Raw genomic sequence first — 8,172 nt, 5'->3', positions numbered from 1 at the left:
CTCATTAGAGCCTCCCCTCCTCTTACCACATTCCCCTAGTTATGACGCCCCCCATCCTGACCTAGAAAAAAGACAGGGTGCCAGGCGCATTCCTGCTTGGTTCAGCTCATATTTGTTGGCTCACCCCACACCACAGAGAAGGCCTTAAGCCATCAGAGGAGGCTGAGGCTTTAGCTCCATCTGTATTCAATGGTAGATAGTAGTAGATAGGACATGAGAAGACCAATGCGGGGGGTGCCGGTCTTACATTCCTGCGAGAGCATCACAAAACTGTTCCAACAAAGCACTGATCATGACCTTCACATCGTGGACCCCCCCACCCCCGAGACTGAACAGCACTAAAAGGTTGCAGACCTCCTTACTTGACAAACTATCACCCCTTCTTTAACATTTTTGGGAAATTCAGACAACACCACCTAAAACATACTGTATAGAAGATTTCTCTGTTGGCTGTATTCACTTTCTCTTTTTTACAGACTCGTCCCACAATGCAAAGGGTACAACCGTCAACATGTGCATTTGCCACTTTGGAAATGTGGTGTGACCACAGCAAAGAGTGATGGACCAGGAGGACCCACTGAGGATAGTCCAGATGTGGCATCTTATTCTCTAGCTTTGCACTTTCCTAATTGTAGAAATTAGCAGTTCAATTTAAACTTCACATTTATTCATATTTACTATAGATCAAATTAGGAGTTCACTGAATGGTACAAAGTCAAACTAACTGGAACCTTAGAATAAGGAATTCATTGCCACTTGTTTGCTGTCCCCATTCTCATTATTAGCATGACTATCAACTCTTCCTGGAAGCACTAACTGGAAATTTTGAACAATTATTAGTAAAAACATACAGGAAATGAAAGATACACATGTGACTGAATAAAAAAATGTATGAGTTTTTGTTGAACCCACAGCTCTTCCTTATTAAAAGCACGGCCATTAGTAATTAGAAATATGTTGGCTGGAGACGGTTTCTGCTTTTGTTTTATATTTCCTAGAAAAGCCAATTATGACTGATCAAAACTTTGTTGTGTGATTTGGAGCAGGTTAGAAAACATACACATATAGACACAAAATGAGGGTTAAACTGTAATTTTATGTTCTCTATTGCCATCTAGTGAAATTAAATGGGTAAAACTGCAACATTTTGTATATTTGTTAGTCTTTAGGATGATTTATTCAATGGGATCAGATTTTTCCAACTTTTCTTTTTTTTTTTAATAAGAAGCTGGAACAGTGATAGGTGGGAAATGTGATTCCTTGAATTATGCTAGGTTACAAGTTCAGCCTAGAAAATCATACAAAACTGTGAAATCAGGTACATTTTCAAGAATTACCACACACCCACACATTTTCCACAATGTCTCATAAATATTGAATACGCATTTCAAGCTTATTTCTATCTTACTTAAATACTGTAAGCAAATCATTTTGCATTCGGAGTACAAGCATTTGTTGTAGAGAATGATATGCCTAAAACAGAGTTAACAGTGTTTTACTGCTGGGTTTGCACAGAACCTTTTTGTAAGAAGTGAATTATGCTTAAAAAAAGCTTACAGTTACTTAAATAAAAAATGTGAGGGTGCTTGGTTTGCCCACTTGGTTGAGCGTGCGCTCCATGTACAAAGGCTCAGTCCTTATCGCAGTGGCCATGAGTTCAGTTCCGATCTTTGACCCTTTGTTGCTTGTCACTTGCCCCTTTCCCATCTTCAGCTGTCCTGTCTAATAAAAGGACAGTCTAATAAATTATTAAAATAAATAAATGATTCTGCAGGGCTTCAGTCTTTCTTAAATTGTATTTTTATCTAAATAAGTTTAGCCTATGCCTTAAATAAATAGGCATAATGAACAGTAGCAAACACATGTCAATAACACAAGACTTGCCCCAAGAATTACTGAATGGCATGGGGCCATTAACAAATATTGTAAAGAAACTAAAGCAAAGCAAATGTGCCATCTAGTGGCACATTAAATGTGTTTCTACATTTTGAATAGGAATTTTGTTTCCACACAAAACCCTTATGGTAAAAAAAAAAGAAAAAAAGAAGAATAGTCTAGAAAAGTAGAATAGCCTAATGGCTCTAGATCTGGCACACTTGGTGTACTCTAACTATGTGATGGCATCACTGCTTCAGTGAGCCAATCAGCTGGTGACGCCAACTGATTGGTGTAGGTCAACTAGTAAAAAAAAAATAACCACTTTCCAGGGCTAGCTGTATGCTAAGCTCCAAGTCTTTAATTTCCCACTGCTGTGTTCAGACAGCTATCAACAGTATTACAGTATTTTAGGACCTGCTCTTTTCAGCAGGATGTTTCGCTAAGAAACCAAATCGGGCAAAAATGCAACTTAGTGAAAAAGGTCTGTCAGGAGCCGCTAGAAAATAACCATCAGGTTTTATAAAGATCACCTATTTACACGGTTTGTGGCACTTCTTATTGACACACTGTAATGGCACTATTGAGTAGAGGAGAGGAAGAAAAAATAAACAATCAGTCAATCAAAATGATATCGGTCATGAGGCTGAGAGTCAGTCCTCTTCAGCAAACTCCAAAAGTACCCCAAAAGCCTTAGCTGAGAGGATTAGCATCATAATCTCAAACAGAGTCAGGCTAAATCAGGGACAGTGGAGTCCCTTCCTGCTTATGGCCACAGCCATAAATCTGGGCCTTCTGTGTAAGGAGTTCATCCATGCTGTCCTGCAAGACTGCTTATTCTGCTCTGCAAAGGTATCAGAGAAAGTGATTAGATCTGTCTGTGAGACTACCCAGAGATTGATGTTACCAGTGATAAACACAGCTTGGAGTTTTAGTTTTTTGCATAGTTCACAGAATACATGCAATAATAGAGACGTCTTACTTTTGCCATGACGTGCACTGATGAAGTAGGTCCAGGTCAATGTGCTTTATTAGTCTTCTATGAGAGACTGTAGCTAAAGAGACAGAAACGAGAGGAGGGGTTTTAAGCTTTTTAATTAATTAGTCTGTAGTGAAATCTTTACTATTATTTGTACATTTGTTGCTTATTTAATCAAAAGGGCAGCCTTACATTGCAGGTATTTCCTGCTTGTCTGCTCATGCCTCGTCTTTACAAAATGTCCTGCAAATAAACAAAACATCCACAAGAGGACATGATTAATCTCTAAGAAAGAATGGAGAAAACAGGAAAATAATTGTATTTTATATGTTGACCCATTTTTTGAACATCAGTCCTACTACATCCATTAATACTGCCGTAAAAATAGTACAACAGTGCAAATGACTACGGCTGACTTCTGCTTTTGTACAGCTGATGCCCTTGCACTAAGCTGCAGCAATGAAAGAGTTAAGGATGGAGTGATGAGCACTGCAGGGTGGTGGATGAGATATCATATACAGTACTCTAGCAACAACAAGACACAGCATGACTTAGATGTTTCTCTAAGGGGAACTTGTGCACAGTTTAAACAAAATTCAGACAGTAAAGCCTGAGGAGGTGAGTGCACTTATTTGACATATTAGTAGTTTTGGACCAGTGATGACCACTGATAACTGACAATTGGAGGCAAACATCACTTACGGTATCTTTCTGTCTTTAAATCTCGATGAAAAAAAATCTAGGTTTATTTTTTGGTATGCAGTTTTGTAATAGTATGTGAGACTTTACTAACTGGTTTACTTTACTGGTAATTGGTTTATGTGTACCCAGATAAAAACCCATATATTGGTGAAATAAACTATGTACATACAGTGCTGTGCAAAGGTTTTAGGCAGGTATGAGAAAATGCTTTAACTAAGAATGCTTTCAAAAATGAAAGTGTTAATTGTTTATTTTCATCAATTAACAAAATGCAGTGAATGAACAGAAGAGGAATCTAGGGCTGCACAATTAATCAAATTTTAATCACGATCACGATTTTGGCTTCCCACAATCAAATCTGCGTGATCGAGCGATATTTTAAATGCGTCATTTCATATTTTTTTCGCAAAGCCAATTGACCACTCCATTAACCACTGTCTGATCATGAGCCAGTCAGAGTTGTTGACCGCACCGCGCAGCTTAGTTTCTAGATGTAGACATTCAGAGAGGACAGAGTAACGTGAAGAAAATTCCACAACAGATAGCAGTTGGTCATACGTCAATCACAAGGTTTACCAGTTTACCAGTAAACGCAACATTTTGTCCCGTCTGGGTTGTTTTTCAGACAACAGCAGTGACCAGTGCTAGTTTATGTCTGTTAGCTCACAGGGCGCTAGGGTGCGACTAACATTTTTCCTAGGTCGCACCAGTGCACTTAATGTCCTTGCATCCGCTGCCTCTTCACAAACGAAGCAATGTTGTTTATATTGATATGGTTTAATGTTGCATTACAAGACCCATTTCTTCCGTAAAGCTGTGCCTGTGTTAGTATCTCTCCTCTACTCTCTCTCCTCTTACTCTCTGCGCAGCCCCAACCCCATTAACTCACACAAGGCTCCCAGCAACACAAAGAGACAGCGCCGGTCCACACTGCTGACATTTGTCCACAGTGTTAATTGTTATTAACATACCTGTATATTGTTAAGCATGAGAGGCAAACCTGAATTTGTAGCAGTGTTTCCGCTGGTAACTCTGCTATCGCGGCCGCCACGGCAAAAAACACAGACGAAGTTATTGAATGCAACTAACTTCAGTACGTAGAGTAATAGCGTGAGAGACGGAGCCTGCTGGACCTGGGCAAGAGATATGACCCATGGTCAGAAGATCATAGTTCATAAAAATGCAGCGCAACAAAATGACGATACAGACATTTCATACACATGACATGTGTAACACTGCTGACCCGCCATTCGACCCGTGCTGGACCCATTCACCATCCTGCGTGCTGGACCGTGGATAATGAGTCAGCCGTCAGGCCTAGCATACGTCCATCGCACTCCTCCTCTCTCCTTAGCTCTTTTAATCAGTTATTATTGAAAACAAGTGAAGGAGCTTTCTCAGAGATACATTTTTTTAAATATTTCCTAGGCTATTTGTTTCAGATAATTTTCATTTACATGTGTTGCAGCTGTATGTATGTACAACATACAACTTCAACATAAGAGGAATGTAGCACAATATGGATGTGAAAGCAGTTATAAATAGTCCATGTGACAATAAAATTTGTTTTGGTTAAAATCAAGATGAAGACAACAGAATATAGAGAACTGGGTCTGAGATAGGGCTATGAGTGGTCGGGTAATGGCCTCCTATGGGATTTACACAGTGAATGGGAAATAATAAATGAGGATCCTTATTCTCCTAAGTAACTGTGGAGATGATGCATGGTCAGCTACACATTTCCAGTGCATTTAAGCAGACTCACAAACACAAAGGCGCACACACCCACATTTTTACAGTCCAGAGTGAGCACCATTGAAATATTTCCCACATTAGTGTCAAATAATGCTTTCTGCAGAGCTACACTATAACTATATTTTTCAGCCATTTGATCTGATGTTTCTTAAACCTGATGCTGTGATAAATAAGAGAAAGGCTTCTGTGAATGCTGAACAAAAATGGCATCTCCTGTGTTATTGGGGTGCTGAGTTAGGGAGTCCTCAAAATCGACAAGAGGGCATTTTTTTTATCATTTGGGGTTTGACTATAAAATCATCAAAAGTTGTTTCCGTCTGGGGATTCAAGCATGCCGAGATGAGGCATGTGCAGTATCCGTTGACTTTGCCATACTGTTGTTGTACAACAAGGAACATGATCGTATGTAAATCAAACGCTGGTTGCTGGTTGTTGGAGAATTGTTAAACCTATGCAAATACTTTTGATTTGATAATTAGAAAAATGCATTTTTATTAAATTATAATCACCAAATTAATTATTTCTCAGTTGATTCAGGGAAATGCTGCACTATAAAATTTTGTCACGCTTATCCAGGTCCAAGGCTTGGTGAGATTAGACTAATTATTATTATTATGATGCTGGTTAAACAGCACTAGAGCTATACAGAAGGTTATTTTACCACATTGACTGCTAGAAGAGTATGCTCACCACTGACATAAAGGATCAGTCTGGCCACTTTGCTGATCTAAATGGTAATCAGAAAGTGTAGGGTAGAATAATGCATTCTAAGGGCATTTTGTGTTTTTAGATTGACTTTTGCCAGGACATTGCCAGCTAATTTGTAGTTGTAATGCAGCAAATTATATTTGGACTAGCAAAGAAAGAACTACAACACCACTAAATTAAATTTAAAAATTGTAAAGTGCTGCAGGAGCATTTCAATGAGCAACAGGGGTAGCGTTACATGTAAGTAGGAAAATTAAGACCTGTTTAAAATGATTTAAGACCTAAAACATAATACTTTAACGGATTTAAGACTTATTAAGGCCCACAATTTTATTTTTTAATTTTATACTTTTTAAGACCCCGTGGAAACCCTGCCTCTAAGTGAGGCCCTCTCTTTGTTCACAGCCAGTTATGACATAGTCTCAGGATTAGTAGCTGTCAACATGACGCCACTGGCTCCTTAAAATAGAGAGATTGGCAGTCAGAAAAACAAAACTGTAATTGTATGCCACCATAGACTCACAGATTGACTACGTCTGACCCAGATAGATGCAGACAGAATCTCTGAAGGTTTCACTGAATCTGTAAAGTGCTTCCACTGTGTCCAACCTGAGATGACAACACTCCTAGATATGGCTATGAGTGGCACTGAAGGTAAGCGCAGATTATAATACAAGATAATGGATCAAATGGTCATGAAGTCAAGTTCAGTGTAAGCTATTCTCTGCATCACTGCACATCTGCTATTATTCAGCATCAAAATTTAACAGCATGTGTGGAGGAGATGATTCCATGCTGGGTGTTGACTAGCAAGAAACCTAAATTAATTTTTGAAGAAATAGTAATAAAAAAAACTAAATTACAGAAAAAAAAATTATAAAGACAGAATTAGGTTAATTGCAAATTAAGTTAGTTTTTTTCACACATGTAGCTAATCGTTTATTAACACAGTTTTTTGTTCAGTGCAGAATAAGCTATTTTTTTGACGTGACACATCTTGGCCCAGGTTGTCATAGTAACTGTCAAAGACTGTTAAATAAAAATGTTTGGTCTTTTCCTAAATAGTTAGTCTATGCACAAAAAAATGTATTAAAAAGAATGAACTTACCATCTGGCAACACCTCTGCAGGATGAGTAAATTAGCTTGCTAGCCGGCGAAAACGTGTAACTAGCTAGCCCTTAGAATAGGAAGTGCATGCTACTAGCTATGTGTATATATATATATATATAATATGTGTGTGTGTGTGTGTGTGTGTGTGTGAGTGTGTATTAAGAAAATAATTTAAAAAATGAAAAAAACGTAATGTGTATTGTGACTAGCTAGTAGGCTACGTTGGTTAAAAACTAGCCTATACGTTATAACACCTAAACATTGCAGTTAACCGAACCCCGACAAACACGAAATTAAACTGTGTGGTTGAACACTTTGATGTGTATGCAGATGCGCAGCTGTCTTTTTTAATATTACGAGTTGGTTTAGCTAGCTCACCAAAGACAAATAAGTATAAAATAGGTTTACTTACACGTCGCTGCTGATTGGGTAACACTTCTGACACAGCCAGCTAAGAGGAAAACCACTAGGAGAAAGGTATTAGGCTTAAAGCCATCCTTAAAGCGTTTCAGACATGTCCATGGTTTCACACATGGTTTTACACCGTTTCTAGGAAACCAGACCCAGAACGGTGCCTACCGTAACTGTAGCTGGCCCGTTAATGTTAGCTACTTGACAGAGTTAGCGTCTTAAGAAAGTGTCGTCAGGTTATATAATGGTAAGGTTCATTTTTCATGTTTTTTAAACAGATTTCAGGTCGATTGGCGAAGAAAAGGCATTAGTTAGAATTTTCGGAGCAATGTTTTAATTTGTTCTCGTCCGCAAATGTTCAGTTATTAACGGTAGCTTCCTGTCCAGCTGTCCTTGGCGATCGAAGCTCTCACTCATGCTGAACAATAACTTCTTTTTTTTTAACTCAAATGGGATGTGTGGTGTCTGACTATGAGAAAAATAAATACAAGTATTTGTTTATCAGAAAAATTTGGGGGTGTATGAAATTACAATTAATAATTGATAAGGCCGTACTCTCCATACCAGATCAATACAGCTTTATGAGCCTATCTCTTTTCACTGAGTGTATGTGATGTCATAAAGCTCCGGT

At 38.4% G+C, this 8,172-nt stretch overlaps 1 long non-coding RNA gene across 1 annotated transcript; it reads right to left on the bottom strand.

The window, feature by feature from the left end:
- Positions 1 to 1,085: 1,085 nt before the first annotated feature.
- LOC116692472 (uncharacterized) lies at positions 1,086 to 7,903 on the bottom strand. The gene is made up of 4 exons (XR_004332705.1): positions 7,543 to 7,903; positions 3,047 to 3,097; positions 2,858 to 2,930; positions 1,086 to 2,719 (listed from the first exon to the last, which is right to left on the bottom strand). It is a non-coding gene; the product is annotated as an uncharacterized LOC116692472 (long non-coding RNA).
- Positions 7,904 to 8,172: the final 269 nt, after the last annotated feature.

The sequence above is a fragment of the Etheostoma spectabile genome, chromosome 1 (genome assembly GCF_008692095.1).
Source record: "Etheostoma spectabile isolate EspeVRDwgs_2016 chromosome 1, UIUC_Espe_1.0, whole genome shotgun sequence".
NCBI classification, from domain to species: domain Eukaryota; kingdom Metazoa; phylum Chordata; class Actinopteri; order Perciformes; family Percidae; genus Etheostoma; species Etheostoma spectabile.
This window is presented reverse-complemented; position numbering and strand designations above follow the sequence as displayed.